This window comes from Durio zibethinus, chromosome 2 (assembly GCF_047325235.1).
Source record: "Durio zibethinus cultivar Kanyao isolate XHJ-2024 chromosome 2, ASM4732523v1, whole genome shotgun sequence".
Taxonomy (NCBI): Eukaryota; Viridiplantae; Streptophyta; class Magnoliopsida; order Malvales; family Malvaceae; genus Durio; species Durio zibethinus.
This window is the reverse complement of record NC_143163.1, coordinates 26,647,672-26,670,601: the sequence shown is the minus strand read 5'-3', so window position 1 is coordinate 26,670,601 and position 22,930 is coordinate 26,647,672. Positions and strand designations below refer to the sequence as shown.

Sequence of the window (22,930 nt, the reverse complement as noted above, 5' to 3'; positions counted from 1 at the left end):
CAGATAATTGTTCAAATAGTCATAACTAATAGAACTATTTTTGTAAAGAGATTTAGTTTTTAAATCTTTTATTAATTTTCAAAATATTAATAGATCAGTATTATTTTATTTTGCCAATTTTGCATGAAGAGATTGTTTTATGACTAAACAAAAGGTCATAACGATTTCAAATAGATAATTGTTCAAATGGACATGATTATTTGAAGTTGTTCGGTAAACATATTTATTTTTTTAATCTCCTACCTATTAATTTTCAGAATATTAATAAATTAGTATTATTTTATTCCGAATAAACTTGTATGAATTGAAACAATTGTTTTATGATAAAACAAAAGATCATAACTATTTGAAATAAATAATTGCTCAAACAGTCATAACTATTTGAACTTGCATGGTAAACAGATTTATTTTTTAACTCTTTTACTTATCAATTTTTGGAATATTAATAAACTAGTAATATTTTATTTCAAATATGCTTGCATGAACAGAAACATTTGGTTTATAATGAAACTAAAGGTCATAACTATTTGAACATGTTCAAAAAACAAATTAATTTTTAAAATTTTTACTTATTAATTTTTGAAATATTAATAAATTTATATTATTTTATTCAAAATAAACTTGTATGAACAGGAACGATTGTTTTATGACAAAAAAAAAGGTCATAACAATTTGAAAACAGATAATTGTTCAAATAGTCATAACTATTTGAACTTGTTCAGAAAATAGATTCATTTTTTAAATCTCTTACTCATTATTTTTTGGAATATTAATAAATTAGTATTATTTTATTTTAAATAAGCCTATATGAATTGATACAATTGTTTTAGGACAAAAAAAAAGGTCAAAATGATTTTAAATAAATAATTACTCAAATAGTTATGACTATTTGAACTTGTTCGGTAAATATATTTATTTTTAAAATCTTTTACTTATTAATTATTGAAATATTAAAAATTTAATATTATTTTAATCCAAATAAGCTTGTAAGGAGAAAAACAATTGTTTTATGATAAAACAAAATGTCATAACAGTTTGAAATAAATAATTGTTCAAACAGTTATGACTATTTGAACTTATTTGGTAAACAAATTTATTTTTTAAATCTTTTACTTATTAAATGTCTAAATATTAATAAATTTGTATAATTTTATTTGAAATAAGTTTGTATGTGTAGAAAAAATTGTTTTATGACAAAATAAAAAAGGTCATAATGATTTGAAATAGATAATTATTTAAATAGTCATAACTATTTGAACTTGTTCGAAAAATAGTTTCATTTTTTAAATCTCGTGCTCATTGTTTTAATAATATCAATAAATTAGATTTATGTTATTTTAAATAAGCTTTTACGAACAAAAACAATTGCTTTATGATAAAACAAAAGGTCATAACTATTTGAAATAGATAATTGTTCAAACAGTCATAACTATTTGCACTGGTCAGGTCAACAGATTCATTTTTTAAATCCATTACTTATAAATTTTCAAAATATTAATACATTAGCATTACTTTATTCCAAATAAGACTGTATGAACAAAAACAATTATTTTATGACAAAACAAATGGTCATAATGATTTGGAATAAAGAATTGTTTAAATAAACTAACTGAACTGGTTTAATAAACAGATTTATTTTTTAAATCTCTTATTCTTAATTTTTAAAATATGAATAGATTAACATTATTTTATTCCAAACAAACTTATATGAACAAAAACACTTATTTTATGACAAAAGAAAAGGTCATAACGATTTGAAATAGATAATTATTTAAATAATCATAATTATTTGAACTGGTTTGACAAACAAAATTATTTTTTAAATCCCATACTTATTAATTTTTTAAATATTAATAAATTTGTTTTATTTTATTCCAAATAAGTTACTAAGAACTGAAAAAATTATTTTATGATAATAAAATAACTATCGATATATTGTTATGTCAATTATAACAAATTATTACTTATTAAATTATTAAGATATGATTATTTTAAAATATATCTAAAAATTTATTATTCTTATGGCCATTTTGTTAAATGGTCAATTATTAAATCAATTATCTTTTAAATTAATAATTATTACTTATTCTTATTTATTATTTTCAATTAATATTCAAGTAATTATATTTAATTTGTTTACAATGACCAATATTTATTAAATTATTTTAATATTGTTATTTATTTAATTGATATATTTTGTTATTAATAATTAATATTCAAGTAATTAAAACTGAAACCTAAGGTGATTTGTTTAAGTTTATAATAGTTATATAACTATTTAAATAATTATCTATTTTAAATCGTTATAACTATTTGTTTTGTTATAAAACAAATGTCTCTATTCATACAAGTTTATTACGAATAAAATAATACAAATTAATTAATATTCAGACAATTAATAAGTATAACATTTAAAAATAAATCTATCAAACAAATTCAAACAGTTATAACTATTTGAACTATTATTTATTTCATATCATTATAACTTATGACTTTTTGTTTCATTATAAAACAATTGTTTCTATTTATTCAAACTTATTCAAATTAAAATAACACTAATTTCTTAATTTTTAACTAATAAGTAAAAAATTTTAAAAATAAATCTATTTAACGAGCAAGTTTAAATAGTCATGGTTATTTGAATAATTATCTATTTTAAATCGTTATGACATTTTGTTTTGTGATAAAATAATTTTTTCTGTTTATCTAATATTTGAATTGTTTCAACTTATTAAATTAATAAGTAATTTATTAATTACTCTTTGACTCTATTTTCAAAGTCCTTTTCATTTTTCCCTCACAGAACTTGTTTACTATCGATTTCTCACCTATATTTAGCCTTAGACAGAATTTACTCTCCGATTAGGGCTGTATTCCCAAAAAAAACTTGACTCATAGACAGTACCTAATAGTGCGATAGGGTCCAGGTATAACAGGGCTCTCACCTTCTACGATGCCTTTTTCCAAGGGACTTAGGCTCGGTCTGCCGCTAAGGACACTTTTACAGACTACAATTCAAACACAAAGATGCTCGATTTTCAAGCTAGGCTCTTCTCAGTTCACTCGTCGTTACTAGGGGAATCCTGTTAAGTTTATTTTTATTGATATGCTTAAACTCAACGGGTCACAATGTGAGCATTAACCAAATGATGTGGAGGGTTCGATGGGGTCTGGAAGGACAATGTGCATGTCTCACTAGAATAAGGCATGCAGTGAACTTTACCATTAACAGTCATGACACTATCGTTGTTAGGGACTCATTTTTGGACCAACCATGATCGACGAGATCATGGGAAGCCATCTTTCGCCCTTTCAATTGGAGCTGATAGGCAAGAGGTTTAAGGGTGATGATGCATGACACCTAGGCAGACGTGCCCTTAGCCTAAGAGCTTGGGACACAACTTGTGTTTAAAGACTCAATAGTTCACGAGATTCTACAATTCACACCAAGTATCACATTTCACTACATTCTTTATTGATATGAGAGCCAAGATATCCATTACCAATAGTCGTTTTGGTTTTTCTTACAAAAAGAGCCATGGTGCTACCTACGCATGCATTGCAAATAGGGTGGTGATAGTACACGTGCTCTTTTTCATTTAGGTTCCTCGACATGATTTATGCTCGAGGTTTGTTATTTGGTCATAGGCAATGATGTTGATCGTTTCATTTGCTCGGAAGGCAGAACAAAATGATCGTTGCACATGCCTAAGGCCAGAAGGGGCTCAGGCCATGAAGGCACCCTCACCCCCTTGGTGTTTCGTTAACACATTCATGGGTCATTCGTTGAGCCAATTTTAACAATGATCCTTTCGTAAGTTCACCTATGGAAACCTTGTTACAACTTCTCCTTCCTCTAAATGATAAGTTTTAGTGGACTTCTTACAATGTCATAGGTAGTGCATTGTCCATGTCGCGACAATCTAAACACTTCACTAGACCATTCGATTGGTAGAAGTGACAGGCAGTGTGTACAAAGGGTAGGAACGTAGTCAATGTGAGTTGATGACTTGCACTTACTAGGAATTCCTCATTGAAGACCAATAATTGCAATGATCTATGCCTATCATGATGAAATTTCAAAGATTACCCAAGCCTGTTGGCCAAGGCTAGAGACTCATTGAATACATCAGTGTAACGCATGTGTAGCTAAAAACATCTAAAGGCATCATAGACCTGTTATTACCTTAAACTTTCTTGGTTTAAGCAGTCATAGTCCCTTTAAGAAGCTAGCCATGAAGGATCATTTCCTCATAGCTAGTTAATAGGCTAAGGTCTCATTCGTTAATAGAATTAAGCAGACAAATCACTCTACCTACTAATTGATTTTGTTTAGTTGGCTTAAAACTTATGCATAAATTCAGGGGGAGTTTGTTTTTCAAAAGGAAAAATGTTTTTCATGCAAATTTTTATGTGGTTTTGTCATATCAAAAAGGGGGAGAATGTTGGCCTTGAATTGATCAAGAGTTTTGATTTGACAAAACAAAAATTTACCTAACTTGAATCAATCTTTTTAACTTAAATTGAACATTTTTTCACCCTTTTATCTTGCCAAAACATATTTGAGAACCAAAACAAGTCAAATTCTCAGAACAAAATTTGAATAGTGCAAGTTTTAATAGAAGTGATCGATCCCCCCTTACCAGATCGATCCTGTCTTTTCCCAGAATTGAAATTCTTCATGTTTTGGCAAAAATCAATTGATCCCCTCCCTGTAGGGATCGATTGGCTAGGGTTTCAAATTGACCAGATCGATCCTCTCATTCAAGGAATTGATCACTTTTTCGTACAAAAAGTTTTCATCGTGCTATTTTCCAAAAAAGGGATCTATCCCCTCACATAGAGGATTGATCACCTAAGGCAAGGGATCGATCGATTGCCCAAACATAATGCTCCCCAAGTTTGAAAACCCAGAAATTGAGCCTTCTCCAACATGAATCAATCGATCCCCTAAGACAAGGGATCAATCCCCTGAAGGCTAAAAACTCCCAACGGTTATTTTTGTTTGAAAATTTCTGTAGGTTTGAAGCATTAAATGCATTCCAATGGCTCTCAACTTCTTCCTACCTATAAATCAAGCATTCCACTATAGACCAAGGGCAACTAGAGCTAAGAAAACTTATTGCTATCACCTACCAATTTGCTCAAGCATTCAAAGCTGTTTCAAGTCAAAAAAATGCAGAATTCATATAAGTTGTTCTCTATTTTCTTGTCCAAACTGTTGTGTACTTCAAATTAGGAAACACCTAACCTTTGAAAGGTTCTTAGAGTTTGCAAAACACTTTAAAAATTATGTATTTTGAGTTTGTAAGCTTAAGGGGGAGGATAACCCTTAAGAATGTGTATTGTTAAGTTTGCAAAGCTTTGAGAAGCTTGGTTGTAATCTTCAAATCATAGTGGATTGAACTCCTTGGTAAGAAAAGCTAAGGGAGAGGACATAGGTGCCTAAGGAAGGACTGAACCTCTATAAATCTCGATGTCAAATTCTCTAACCCTATCTCTTATTTACTTTCAATTATTATGTTTAATTGTTTAGCAAAATTTGTGCTTATTGAATATTGTTTTTGAAATTTTCATTAAAACCAATTCACCCCCTCTTGGTTTATTCCAAATCTTTGAGCTAACAATAATATAACTAAGAATTTTATTTATATTAAATTATAATTATAATAGTTAATTATTTTAATAATTAATACAAATTATTTTTATAAATTATATAAATTATAATTATACATTAATATATTATATATATAATTATTTTATAATATATTTAGATATTCAATAACTTTATTAATAAATATAAACTAATATTTTATTATTTGTAATAATAAATAATTATTATTTAAATTAATATATTTATTAATATTCCAAAAATTAATAAGTAAAAGTTTTAAAAATAAATTTGTTTTCTGAACACGTTCAAATAGTTATGACTATTTGAATAATTATCTATTTCAAATCATTATGACCTTTTATTTTGTCATAAACCAATTGTTTTTGTGCATAAAAACATATTCAAAATAAAATATTACTAATTTGTTAAAATTATAAAATTTAATAAGTAAAAGATTTAAAAAATAAATCATTTTATCACACAAGTTTATTCTAAATAAAATTATATTAATTTATTAATATTCTAAAAATTAAAAGTTGGATATTTAAAAAATAAATATGTTTACCAAACAAGTTTAAATAGTCATATCCATTCGAACTATTATCTATTTCAAATTGTTATGATATTTTGTTTTACCAAACAATTTTTTTTATTTATAAAAATTATTCAAAATAAAATAATACTAATTTATTAATATTTGAAAAATTAATAAGAGATTTAAAAATAAAATATAGTTTAATTATATAAATATTTATAATATATTTATACTTATTATTTACAAATAGTTTGATTAAATTAAATTAATTTAAATTATTATTAATATAATTATATTTAAATATTTAAAATCCGAAAATAATTATTTGATTAGTAAATAAGCTCATATAAATTATAATTTTTATAATATTAATAATTGATATAATCATATTTAATATGATATTGATAATTAATTATAATTATAATTTAAAATATAATATTTTTCAGAAGTTAAAGATATTACCGAATAATTTAATAAAATAATAATAATTTAAATTTAACCTTTTAATATAAAATTATTATTAAATAATATATAATTATTAAATAATATAATTATAATTATAATTATATTTTTGAACACTCTTACTAATAATATTTATATATATTATAATTATTATAATAATTCATTATCTATAAATTATAATATAAGAATATATATAAATAAAATATATTTATTATTAATTTATTAAATTGTTATTAATAAATTATATAATTAGTTTAATCTTTGGCTTGTAAATTATATAAACATATAAGAGATTATATGAATATTTAATGATATTTTATTATTTGTATAAAGCTATACAAATAATTTAATTAAATAATATCATTAGTTTAATTAAACAAATAATTAGTTTAAATAATTATGGCTATTTCAACAATTATCTATTTGAAATCAATATTACGTTTTGTTTGGTTATATAACAATTATTTTTGTATCATACAAGCTTCAGAATAAAATAATAATAATTTATTAATCTTTCAAAAGTTAATAAGTAAGAAATTTAAAAAATAAATTTATTTATTGAACCCATTTAAATAGTTATGATTATTTGAACAAATATATAGTTTAAATCAGTTATTTAAAAAATAAACATTTTTTGTTCTGTCATAAAACAATTATTCATGTTCATACAAGCTTATTCGAAATAAAATAATACTAATATAATAATACTTTAAAAATTAATAACTAAGAGATTTAAAAAATAAATTTATTTGTTGAACCGTTTAAATAGTTAAGACTATATAACAATTATCTATTTTAAATCGTTATGACCTTTTGTTTTGTCATAAAATAATTTTTTTCAATTCATACTAGCTTATTCATAATAAAATAAAATGAATTTATTAATATTTCAAAACTTAATAAATTAAGTTACTAATCTATACAGTTTTAAATAAATTCTTATTAATTATTTAATATAATAGAATATTAATTAATTAATATTATTAATTATCTAAATATTAGTTTGATAAATTATACATAACTATTATTCAATTGTTTAATAAAATTAATATTATTATATAATTAAATTAATAATATAATTATATAACATTTATTATATTATAATAAAATATTTAATTTATAATAATATTATATAATTAAATAAATTAAATATATTATAATGATAAACATTTACTTATTAATTATTATAATTTAACTACTATATTTAATTTATTAACTATTATTATATCTATTAATATTTAATATTACAGATTGTTATTAAATAGTCATAACTAATTTTATATACATAATATTAATTGAATTATTAAAAAAATTAATAAACTATAATTAATATAAACAATAATATTAATAATAAATTTATTGATATTTCATAAATTTTTTATTAATAATTAGGAGATTTGAGCAATTATCTATTTCAAATTGTTATGACCTTTTGTTTTGCCATAAAACAAAATAATTGTTTCTGTTCATACAAGCTTATTTCAAATAAAATAATATAAATTTACTAATATATAAAATAAATTTATTTTTTAAACACGTTCAAAATAATTATGACATTTTGTTTTGTATAATATATTATTAATATAATATAATAATATAATTAGTAATTTAATATTGATATAATTACAATTAATGTTATTATTTAAAAAATTATAATTTATAATTATAATTGTAACATTTTGTTTTGTAATAAAACAGTTGTTTCAATTCATGTTAGCTTGTTTGAAATAAAATAATACTAATTTATTAATATTTCAAAAATTAAAAAGTAAAAGAATTAAAAAAATAAATTTGTTTATCGAACAAGTTAAAATAGTTATGACATCTTAATAATTATCTATTTCAAAACATTACAACATTTTGTTTTGTCATAAAACAATTGGTTCTATTCATTCAAGCTTATTTAAAATAAAATAATATAAATTTATTAATGTTCCAAAAATTAATAAGTAAAAATTTTAAAAATAAATTTAATGCTAATAATAATTAAAAATATTATTATTAAAAAATTAATATTATTTAAACTATATTCATATTATATACTATATGAAATATTTAATTAATAATAGATAATTAAAATTAAACCTTACAATATTTTAATTTCATAATTATCTTTAAATTCAACATTTTAATTTAATAAAATGTTATTAATTATTATATAATATATATAATAATTATATTATATATTAATTTATAATATTTCAAAACTAATTTATATTAGTTCAATAATAAGAGACTAATAATATCAATTTTATACAATTGATAAATAATATGATTATTATTATAATAAATTAAAATATTATTCATATTATATAAATATTAAAATAATTGTCTAAATTAATAATTCACAAACCAATTGTTTCTATCCATAAATTAATAGATAATAATGATTAAATCTAATTATTAAATTATATTTATTTTTTAATATAGTAATTGTTAATAAATAATTGATTTAAGTAATTAAAATTCTAATATATTATAACAAGCATATAAGATTACATGCGTATTAAATTAATTATCCAATTTATTATTTATAATAAATATATATAATTAATATTTATATTAATAATTTAAATAATAATTAGTATTATATGATTATATACTTCCAATAGCAAAATATAATAGTAATATACTGTAGAATAATTAATTTTATAAATTAATATACTAACTAATTATGCCTATAGAATTATATTATAATTCTTAGTCTCATATTAAATTTATTCCATTTAAGCTTATATTAAGTAAAACAATTGTCTTATGACAAATCAAAAGGTTATAACAATTTTAAATAGACAATTGTTTAAATTGTAATAACTATGTGAATTTATTCGGTAAATAGATTTATTTTTTAAAATCTCTTTCTTATTAATTTTTTGAATGTTAATAAATTAGTATTAATATGAAATTAAAAAAATATTATAAATTATTTTACTTATAATAGTTAATTAAAATATACTATAATTTATATTAAACAATTATTTCTATTCAAAACCATCAAATTATTATTCTAATTTATTATAATATTAAAATAATTTTATATTATATACAATATTTAATATTAATTATATATAATCTTTTACTTAATATTATATAAATAATATTTATGATAAATAGTAAACAAAATCATTTTTTAAATCACTTACTTATTAATTTTTGAAATATTAATAAAATACTATTATTTTATTTCGAATAAGCTTCTATGAATTGAAATAATTGTTTTATGACAAAACAAAAGGTCATAATGATTTTAAATAGATAATTGTTCAAATAGTCATAACTATTTGAATTTGTTCAGTAAACAAATTAATTTTTTTAAAATCTTGCTTATTAATTTTTGAAATAGTAAGAAATTAGTATTATTTTATTTTGGATAAGCTTTTATGAACTGAAACAATTGTTTTTTTGTCAAAACAAAAGGATTAAGTTATTTTATCAAATAAAATTTATATTCTATTAAAAATATTTACTGATAATTAAAATTATCCTAATATAATAATCATCCTAATAATATTTAAATATTACTAAATAAAGATAATTTATTTAGTTTAATTAAATAGTAGTAACAATTAAATACTAAATTATATAATAATACTATATAAATTAAAATAAATTATATTTTAATTATTAAATTATCTAATCTTTTAAATTATAAATAATTTAATATAATTTAAATAAAAATTAATAATAATTTTAAACAAATAAATAATTAATAATAGATATTTATAAATTTATAAGTTTTATAATTTATTTAGTAATATATATAATTACTAATAATAAAATATAATCCAAATAATATTTAATTATATAAATATTAAATATAATTAAATTATTAATTTCAAATAATATTTATAATTTAAACTTATACAAATTAACTATTATAAATAAACTAATATTTTATAAATATTTTTATAATTATATAATAAATCTGGTTAGATTTAATTATAATTGTTTTATGAAAAAACAAAAAGTCATAACAATTTAAAATAAATAATTGTTCAAATAGTCATAAAAATTTGAACTTTATGACAAATGCCCATAAATCTGATAATAATATTATTATTATTAATTACTAATTAATATTAAGTCTTATTAATAATCAATAATTATTTATTAATTAATAAATTAATTAATTATAAACAATTTGTAATAATGATTTGAAATAGATAATTGTGTAAATAGTTATAATTATTTGAATTGGTTTCGTAAGTAGAATTATTTTTAATAACATATTATTATTCATAATTTTTGGATTATCAAATAAATATTATTAATCTATTTAATATTTTAAATTATTAATATATTCTAATACATATATATCCTAATTAACAATTAATTATAAATATTTAACATAATTAATATTTTATATTATAGTTAAATCGTATTAATTATATTATTAATATTTATGTATTGTAATTATAATTTTAAATTATATAATTAATATACTATTATTATTTAATATTTAATTATAATATTTAAATATTAGAATTGTTTTAATAATTATTTAATAAATTAATTAATCATTAATTAAATATAAATTTATTAAAATTTATAATATAATTTAATTATATTTAAAATTGTCGTAATAAATTGCTATTAATATTATTATTTATTAATTCAAATTTATATTCACAATATAATTTTAATCCATATTATAATTATTTAATGAAATATTATTAATATTATCTAATATAATTTATCTATATAATTATAAATAAATAAATTATTAACTATTAATAATAATTAATATGAATAGATTATAATCATTAATTAACAAATTTTTATTAATATTTCATAACTAATAGTTACTTCGAATAATAATTGAATAATTATTATTCAATTATAATATTTTATACATACTATATTATGTATATACTAATTTAATAATTGTATTTGAATTATTAATATAATATTTAATTAACAATTAGGCTATTTATATACTCTATTAATTATTAATATTAAATATTAACATATAAACAATTTGTTATAATTAATAATAGAATTATATCAATATTTTTTTAAATATTATTATTATTATTATCAAATTATTTATATTTTTATAAATTAATAATTAATATATAATTATCTGTAACATTAAAAATATTATTTAATTAATAAATCATAAATAAAAAAATAATTTATTATTTATATTTAGATATTAAATATTATTAATAAGATAATTAATATATTATAATAAATTGTTATTATTATAATATTATTAATAATAATTAATATTATTATATAATATAACAATTCAAATAAATTATTAATATATTTATTTTTTAAATCTCTTACTTATTAATTTTATAAATATTAATAAATTAGTATTATTTTAGTCCGTAAAAGCTTGTATTAGCTAAAACAATTGTTTTATGACAAAACAAAAGTAATAACGATTTGAAATAGGTAATTGTTTAAATAGTCATCATTATTTGAACTAGTTCGGAAAGTTATAATTATGTTTTTGTTTAGTCAAATAATTATAACTATTTGAACTATTATCTATTTTAAATCATTATTACTTTTTGTTTTGTCGTAAAACAATTGTTTTTGTTAATATAAGTTTGTTTGAAATAAAATAATATTTTTATTAATATTTAGAAAATAAATTTGTAAGAGATTTAAAAAGAAAATCTGCTTACCAAACCATTTCAAATCATTATAACCTTTTTATTTTATCATCAAGCAATTGGTTTTGTTCATACTATTTTATATAGAATAAAATAATACTAATTTAATAATATATCAAAACTTAATAACCAAGAAAATTAAAAAATAAATCTAATTGTTGAATCAGTTTAAATAGTTAAGACTCTATGAATGATTATTTATTTCAAATCGTTATGACCTTTTCAATTTAGTTATATATAAAATATAATAATTAAAATTTGAAATTATCACTTTCGTATCTTAACAATATTATTAATATGAATTTATTTAAAACAATTATATTAATTATATTATAAATATTAATTATTATTTTATAATTAATATAAATAAATTATTATTTATAATTATATTAGATTATTAGAATAATATTTATAGTATTAATTATATTATATATTTATTATTATATTATTTGAATTATTAATATAATTATAATTAATTTGTATTGTAAGCAATAGTTATATTAATTATAAATTATTAACTTAATTCTAATTATTAAGTTATAATAATATTATTTAATAAAAAATTAAATTATGAATAATTTAATATTTAATTAGATATAAAAAATTAAATTATGAATAATTTAATATTTAATTAGATATGAAAATGAATACTATTGGATTTTTAAGATGTCAAATTTTAGGAGGGGATAATTGGTTTATCTACCTATCTAAAAAGGCTTTAATTTCTTGTCTTGTTCTCTATGTTTTCCAGTTAGTTAAAGTCACACACAGATATAATTGTTAAGTATATAATATGTTAAATATTAATTATTTAATTGTATAATTAATGTATTAAATAGATATAACTATTTGAACTTGTTCGATAAATAGATTTTTTTTTTTTTAATTTCTTGCTTGTTAATTTTTTGAATGTTAATAAAATTATATTATATTATTCCAAATTAGCTTGTATGTACAAAAAAAAATTTAATAATCATTAATTAATAATTGTATTAATAATTAACAATATTATTAATGGCTATTGAATAAATTATTAATATTATTAATATATTTAATAATCCAATTAAATTTTAACATATATTAATTTTCTATTTTTATTATAATAAATATTAATAATTAATTATAATTAATAAGGATTATAATTAATACAAATAAATCTTACTTATTAATACGCAATTATTTGAATTATCATACAAATTAACAAATATTAAAAAATGAATATTTTTATCAATCAAGTTTAAATAATTATGAATATTTGAACATTTAAATATTAGTTATTTAATTATCATGGATCAAATAAATAATAGAATAAATTATATTAATTAATAATTAATTAAATATTTTATGAGTAACAATAATATTAACTAATCGATGATTAGTTAATATATTATAATTTTTTTATCATAACAGGTATTTTAATATAATATGTTAAACATTAATTATTAATAAATTTTTTGAATGTCAACAACCATTTAATAATTGTTAATTAATAAGTATAACTATTATAATTTAATTATTAATATAATTATAGTATAAAGTTATACTAATTATTGTTTTATATAATGTTGTTGAAACATAAATTAAGTTATGTAATTGGTTAATTAAATTATATTAATTAAAACTAACATTATATGGGTTTTATTTGCTTTATGGGTTGAATTAGTTTTTATGTGTCATGTAGTTTTGTTGGTTGGTGCAACAATATTATATAAAATTAGTTTTAATTAATTTAAGATATATAATTGTTTATCATAATATTAATAATAGTTAAATTATTTATAATATATAATTAAATATTTATTAATTATAATTAATATTACTAAATTATTTATTAATAGTTATTATAGTATAGTTATTAATATATTAATATTATTAATATTAATAATTTATGATATTGTTTAGAATTACTTACAACAAAACAAATATTATTAATAATAATTAATAATTAAAGATATAATAAAAATATATATAATATAATAATTATATATTATTATTTTATTTATAGTAATTATATTTATTAGTAATTATTAGTAATTAATAATTAGTAATTAATACAATAGTTAAATTATATAACTAGTTCAAATAATTATGACTATTTGATTTTACCAAATTATAAAATCAATTAATTATTATTATTTATTTATTTATTTATTTATATTTGATAAATATAATAGATAAAATTAAACATAATCTTTTAATTTATAATTATAATTAACATATATATTGTTATAGCTATATTAGTTATTTTTGTTTATATAAATTATTTATTAATAATTATTATAAATATTTATAATCAAATATTAAATTATCCAACTTATAATTATTTAATATTAATTAATAATTGTATTTAGGATTTATTTAAGATTATTTATAAATATAAATTATATTTAATTTATATTATTATATAAATTATATAAATTATTATTATTATCGGTAAACAGATAATTTAAACTATATTTATTATAAATTATTAAAGTTATTAATTATAATTATTTATTAATATAATATTAATTAATTAATAATTAATACGTAATAAGTCATAATTAAAATTTTATTATTACAATTGATATTAATTATATTATTATAATAATTGATTATACTATAGTATAACAACTAAATATAATTATTATAAACTTAATTATACTATATAAAATAATTATATTTTATAATTAATATATTATAATATATTTATTTCAACTTAATATCAATTGTAATAATAATTATAATTTATAATTATTATAATATAATCATTTTATATTTAATATTATTATTAATTAAAATGTGCTCCCACGACCTATTTAATAATAATATTATTGTTATAAAATTAATATAACATGACTTATAATAACTATAAATAATTTATTATTTAAGCTATAAATTAAATAGGTCATAAATAAATTATTATTATTATTAACTTATTATAATAATATTATTCAATATTAATATAAATACATATAAATAGTTTAGTTATAATAATTACTATAATTAAAAATAGAATTAGATTTAATTATGATAATAAATAGTTTAGTTATATATCAAATTATTAAAGCAATTAATAAATTATCAATATAATTTATATAATAAATAATCGATAATTAAACTATATGAATAGAAAAATAATAATAAAATAGTTTAATCTTAATAAAATAATATATAAGATTATTATTAGTAATAATAATTTTATGACAAAACAAAAGGTCATAATGATTTTAAATAGACAATTGTTCAAATAGTCTGATAATTATTAGTGAAATAATAATTAATTTTAATAATAAAAACTTATAGAAATTAATATAATATGTGTTAATTTTGTTATTAATTAAATAATTATAAGAAGCTTATATGAACTGAAACAATTGTTTTATGACGAAAAAAAGGTTATAATTTTTAGTAATACTAATATTTTGAAATTATTAATAACAATAAATTTATTATTAAAAATTCATGATAAATTTAATATATAACTAGTTCAAGAATATAATATTATTTATTAGTTAATTTATTAATTGATTTAACTAATAATAAGATTATAATTTAAAATATATAAATTATAAAATTTTAATCCTGTAAATAATCCGATATAAATTTATTATTTATACATAATAATAATCAATATTATTAATATTTGTTTCATGTCTATAAAACTAATGACAAATAGTAATAATTATAATATAAATAATTTATGATAAACTATAAGTTATAATTTTGTATATAATTATTTATATTAAATATAAAATTTTATATAATATAATTGTATTATATATTAATTTATAAACTATCAATTATATAATAATATTAAGTTATATAAATTAACATTATATTAATTATTTTATTAAATAAAATATAGTTATTATTTAGATTTGTGGAATATTTATTAATTATATTCATATTAAAATTATTAATTTTAAATAAATAAAATATTTAATTATAAATATATATAATAAATTTAAATCTTATTAATATTTAAATTTTAATATTTTTGAATATATTAATATATAATTAATTATAAATAAATAATAATTATTTAAAATTATTTTGATTACATAATTAACTAGATTCTATTAATTTTAAAGTAAAATTATTATATAGGATTTATAATATTCAATAATTTTATTAACACTAGTAAATAGTATTATATTTAGTTATATATTATTATAATAATCAGTTACATTACTTAATCATAAAACTATTAATAATTATACAAGTTTATTAATATTCACTAATTAAATCTATTATAGTTGATAATAATAGTTTTATTATTAACAAAATAATAACTTATCTAATTACATTAATTATAATAATTTAGGTATAAATTTTATACCAAATTATTTCCAATATTATTAACTTGGAAATAATATCAACAATTCAAGTAAATATTTTAAAATTTATATGATTGCAATATAAATATTTTTATATTAATAAATTAAAATAATTATTATTTAAATAATTATAATTATATTATATATTATAAATCTAATAATACATATAATTTGTTTTATTAATTATTATAATTATTTATAATATTTTTACTTTAAAATAGATTTGAAATTAAATATTTAATTTTTAAATTAAACAAATTTAAACTTAAATTACAATAATATTCAAATAATTATGAATATTTGAATTATAAGATTTCAAATATAAAAAATTAATAACTAAGAGATTTAAAAGGTAATATTTTTCTAATTATTTAGCTCTTGTTTTATGACAACTCAATTAAAAAACTTTTAATAAGTTTAAATTACAAAAGGTATGATTCAAATTTATTAACAAATTATTAATTTAGTACGATTTGAAATAAATAAATGTTCAAATTGTTATAACTAATTGAACTAGTATGGTAAATAGATTTATTTATTAAATCTCTTATTAATTTTTGAAATATTAATAAATTAATATTATTTTATTTTGAACAAACTTATATGAACAAAAATATTTGTTTTACAACAAAACAAAAGTTCATAACGATTTGAAATAGATAATTATTCATATAGCCTTAACTATTTGAATTGGTTCAGTAAATAAATTTATTTTTTAAATCTATTAATTATTAAATTTCATAATATTACTAGATTAGTATTATTTTATTTCGAATAAGCTTGTATGAAGATAAATAATTGTTTTATGACAAAACAAAAGGTTATAATGATTGGAAATATAAAATTGTTCAAATAGTCATAATTATTTTGAACGTGTATAAAAAACAAATTTATTTTATATATTTTTACTTATTAATCTTTGGAATATTAGTAAATTTATATTATTTTATTTGAAACAAGCTTGTATGAACAGAAACAATTGTTTTATGGTAAAACAAAAGGTCATAACAATTTGAAATGGATAATTGTTCAAATCTCCTATTTATTAATAAAAATTTTATGAAATATCAATAAATTTATTATTAATATTATTGTTTATATTCATTATAGTTTATTAATTTTATTAATAATTCAGTTAATATTATGTATATAAAATTAGTTATGACTATTTAATAACAATTTGTAATATTAAATATTAATAGATATAATAATAGTTAATAAATTAAATATAATAGCTAAATTATATAATTAGTTAAATTATAATAATTAATAAGTAAATGTTATCATTATAATATATTTAATTTATTTAATTATACAATATTATTAATTTTATTAAACAATTGAATAATAGTTATGTATAATTTATCAAACTAATATTTAGATAATTAATAATATTAATTAATTAATATTCTATTATATTAAATAATTAATAAGAATTTATTTAATATATTGTTAAAGATATATTATTTTCTTTAAATAATTAATACTAAATTAGTACAATTATTTGAAATTGCTAATTTCAATAATAATATTTAAATTATAAATATTAATACAAATAATTATATTTGTATAATTATCAAATTTTCCTATGACTATTAATAATTTTTGGAACATTTAGGATATTTAATATTTAATAATTTAATTTAATTATATAATTAATACTAAACAAGATTCAGTATTAAGATATTTTTAGTATTAGAATTTTAATTAAATTTATTAATACATTTGCACAGCTAATAACATAAAGCAACTAATTAATATATATTAAAGTAAATATTGATGAACCCTCTTTAGGTTTTGAAAATAAATGACCTAAGAGTTAATTTTTATTAATTAATCTTATTCTAATTAATAAGCAAGTTAAAATTAAAATTATTGATTAAACAATTTTATAATTATTATAATTTTATTAATATAACTTAATAAAAATAATATTAGTTAACAATTTATTAACTAATTTTATTTAAATATTTGACTTAATTAAATCATTCTTTATAATTATTAAATAATTAATTATAAATATTAAATTTACTAATTTAAATATAATTTTTACTAATAATTTTTAATTATTTATATATTGTTAATAAAGTATTATTATGTTAAATTTATACTAATAATATTTATTTTTATATAATAATATTGATCATATTAATTATAATTTAATTCTTGTCCAATAGTAGACAAAATCTAATAATTATATAATACTTTAATTATTATATTTAATAATAATTTTTATTAATTTAAAATGCTATTTCTATTAAATTTGAATTGAATTAGATTAATATTTAAGGATTAATCATGAAATTTAATCTATTTAACAATTATTTATTAATAATTATTAGTTAATAAGTTATAATAATACTAATTATTATAATAACTAATTGAAATAAATTATTTATTTAATAATAAATTTAGTATATATTTTATAATTAAATATATACTATAATTTAATAACTATTAATTAAAAATACTTCACGTTATTATATTATAAATTATAATTCAATTAATATTATAAATTAGTATTAATTATTATTAATATTTTAATAATTAATATATATTAGTTAAATATAACAATAATTTAACGATCGTAACTAATATTTTTTGTTATTAATTATTATTATAAATCAAATAAGTATATTTAAATTCTATATTAATATGAAAATTGTCTTGTTATTTAATTATTTTGTTATTATAACATTTAAAAATTATTATTATTTATTAGCAATCAAGTTAATAAATTAATTATAATATAAACTAAATAGTTTATAGAATTATTATTTATAATAATCTAATTATTGTTATGATTAGTATAAATATTATATAGTAATAATTATATAATTCAATTTATAAAGTTTAGCACTTATTATATTAGATAATCACAATTTGTATTAACTAATTAATTTTATAGTATTAATTCCATAATAAATTTAATATATAAATAGCCTAATTTATTATAATAATATGTTAAAAATTAATAGGTATTATAAATTTAACTATATATGTATAGTTATTATATTTAGTTTTAATTATTAATACGAAAATTTATATTTTAGTATTAATAAATATTACTTGTATTATAATTTGATTACAAATTAATTTTTTCCAAAAATTTGAAATAGATAATAGACAATTATTTTTGAACAATTAATAAATTATCATTATAATTTAAAATGATAAATATTTCAAATAATATTTATTAAAATTAAAATTATATTTTATTATTAAATTTATAATTGAATGTTTGTTACTAAACAAACTCTAATGAATAATATTATTAGGATAATTTTAATTACTATCATAATACTAATATTATTAAATTAAAATCATTATGATGTTTTGTCATAAAATAATTCTAATTTATCTTATCTATTTGTCAATTATTAATATTTATGATAAATTAATTACCAATAAATAAATAGAAGAATTAAAGATAAACTTAATTAAATACATGTTTTAATATTGTTATACAATATTAATAAGTAAGAGATATTAATTCATATTAATTTTATAAACTTTAAATATTAATAGTGATCAAAATAAAATAATTGTTAATATTTAATGATTGTTAATAATTTTAAAATATATCAATATCTATTAAATTAAAAATATTTAATTAATTATTATAAAATTGGAGGATTTTATCTATTAATTTATAATTAACTTAATATTCATAATTATAATCTAGTTATAGTAAAAATTATTTTATGATCATATTATAAGTATTAGTTATTTTCATAATTATAACTTAAATTTATTAAATAATTAATAATAATAACTATGTAAAATATTTTATAATTAGGTTTAATCAATAGTAATTAATAGTAATTTACATAGTTAAATTTTGATTGTATTTATTAATTATACTTATTAATTATAATTATAATTATTAATTTAAAAATTATTATTTAATATTAATTAAATTATAATCAAATTATAATATTATGATTATTTTATAATTCATTTAATAATATTATTACTTATAATAATTATTAATTTATAATATTAATATAAATGTTATTAATATAACTTAAATTAATAAATTATATAATAATTATTATTATATTAAAATAATTAATATTTAATAATTGTATATAATATATACTATTATTTATTTAAATAATTAATAATTGATATATTAATAAAGTAGTATTATTTTAATTTGGATAAGCTTTTATGAACTAAAACAATTGTTTTATGATAAAACAAATAAATTATTTTAATTATAATAAAATAATTTTATTACAAATATTGTAAATGATATTAAAAAGGAATAATAGATATTTAATTATCTATATGAATCCAATAGATTCGTTACTTTTATATATTTGATTATATATATTACTGGAAGATTCATTGTAATAAGTAAATTAAGTTAACATAACTTATATAATTAATATAGGTTATTATTAATTTATAATCAAATTATAATACAAGTTAATAATAAAATAATTGATATAATCTTTTTTATTATTAAATTAATACTAATTTAGGGTTTTAATAATAAATATATTATTATATATAATTTATGAAATATAAACATTAAATTTTAACTATTTTTATTAATATTTAATCTTAAAATGATTAAGATGTAATAAAAGAATTTATAATTACTATAACATGTATTTTTGTTAATAACAATTGTGTCTCTATGTTATTATTTATTAATCATTTTATAAATTTAATTAATAATAAATAATCAATTTATTATTATAATAGAATTTTAATTTATAAATAATACAATAATTATTAATTTATAATTTAACATTTGAATTAGTTTATTCAGAATAAAATAGATATATTATTATATATTATTATAATAATATATAATAATCTTTATTTAATAAATAAACAATTATTTATATTTAATAATAGATATTTGTTATTGAAATTTAATAATATTATTTATAAGAATAAATATAAATAACAATTATTAATATTTAATATTAATTGTTAATTTAAATTTAAATTAATTATTAAGTTATAATTATAAATAACTTAATATAATACATATAAATAGTTTATATAATATTTAACATAAATAAATATTAACTTATTATAAATTAAGTTTATTAATTTATAATAATATTATAAACTATTTATAATTATTATCCAATTATAAAACAAATAATTTAGTTTATTATACTATTAATAATATTTAATTATAAATAATTTATAATATTATTATAAATTAATAATTATAAAATATATTTATTTTATTAATTAATTAATAATTATTTATTTATTTATGTTATATAATTTAAAAATTATAAATTATTATAATATAATAATTATTAAAATAATTTATAATAAATTCTTTATCTTTTGTTTGGTCATATAACATAAATAAATATTAAGTCATTCTTTATTTAAAATATAAAATTAAAAATAAATAAATAGTAACTGATTAGTACTTATATTTATATTTTAATAATATTAAATTATAAGCTTATAAAATTGACAAATATTAATTAGTAATTAATATTTTAATTAATTCTTTAAATTTTGATGGAAAGAATCATAATTATAATAGATTTAATATAATTCACTATTAATTTATTATACAAAATAATAATTTAGGAAATATTAATTAACAATATTATTATTTAGAATAAAATACTAATTAAACAATATAAAATTAGTTAATTAAATGGTTAAATTTTATATATAAGATAGTAATAACTATTGATTATAAAATATATTCATATACTAATAATAACTATTATAAATTATATTATATTAATATAATTAATTAATTAAAGTTAAGTATTATAATAAATAATCGATAATTAAACTATATGAATAGAAAATTAATAATTTTATGAAAAAACAAAAGGTCATAATAATTTTAAATAGACAATTGTTCAAACAATCATAACTATCTGAATTTGTTCAATATACAAATTTATTTTTTAAACTTCTACTTATTAATTTTTTTTGTTTTGGATAAGCTTTTATGAATTGAAATAATTATTTTATGTCCAAACAAAAGGTCAGAACAATTTTATAAAAATAATTGATCAAATAGTCATAACTATTTAAACTTGTTTGGCAAACAAATTTATTTTTTCAAATCTTTTGCTTATTAATTTTCCAAATGTTCATAAATTTGGATTATTTTATTCCGAATAAGCTTGTAAGACATTAAACAAATATTTTATGACTAAAAAAAGTTTTGAACGATTTGAAATAGATAATTATTCTAATTGTTTTAACTATTTGAATTGATTTAGAAAACATATTTATTTTTTAAATCTCTTATTAATTTTCAAAATATTATTAAAATAATATTATTATATTATTATTTAAATTATATTATTTGATAAATTAAATAAGATAAATAATTATATTCTTATAATTTATAACTATTATTACT

The 22,930-nt window shown here is 15.1% G+C and overlaps 1 non-coding gene across 1 annotated transcript; it reads right to left on the bottom strand.

Annotated features, from left to right (window-relative positions):
* Positions 1-3,355: 3,355 nt before the first annotated feature.
* LOC149520078 (5.8S ribosomal RNA) lies at positions 3,356-3,511 on the bottom strand. The gene has a single exon (XR_016335270.1). It is a non-coding gene; the product is annotated as a 5.8S ribosomal RNA (ribosomal RNA).
* Positions 3,512-22,930: the final 19,419 nt, after the last annotated feature.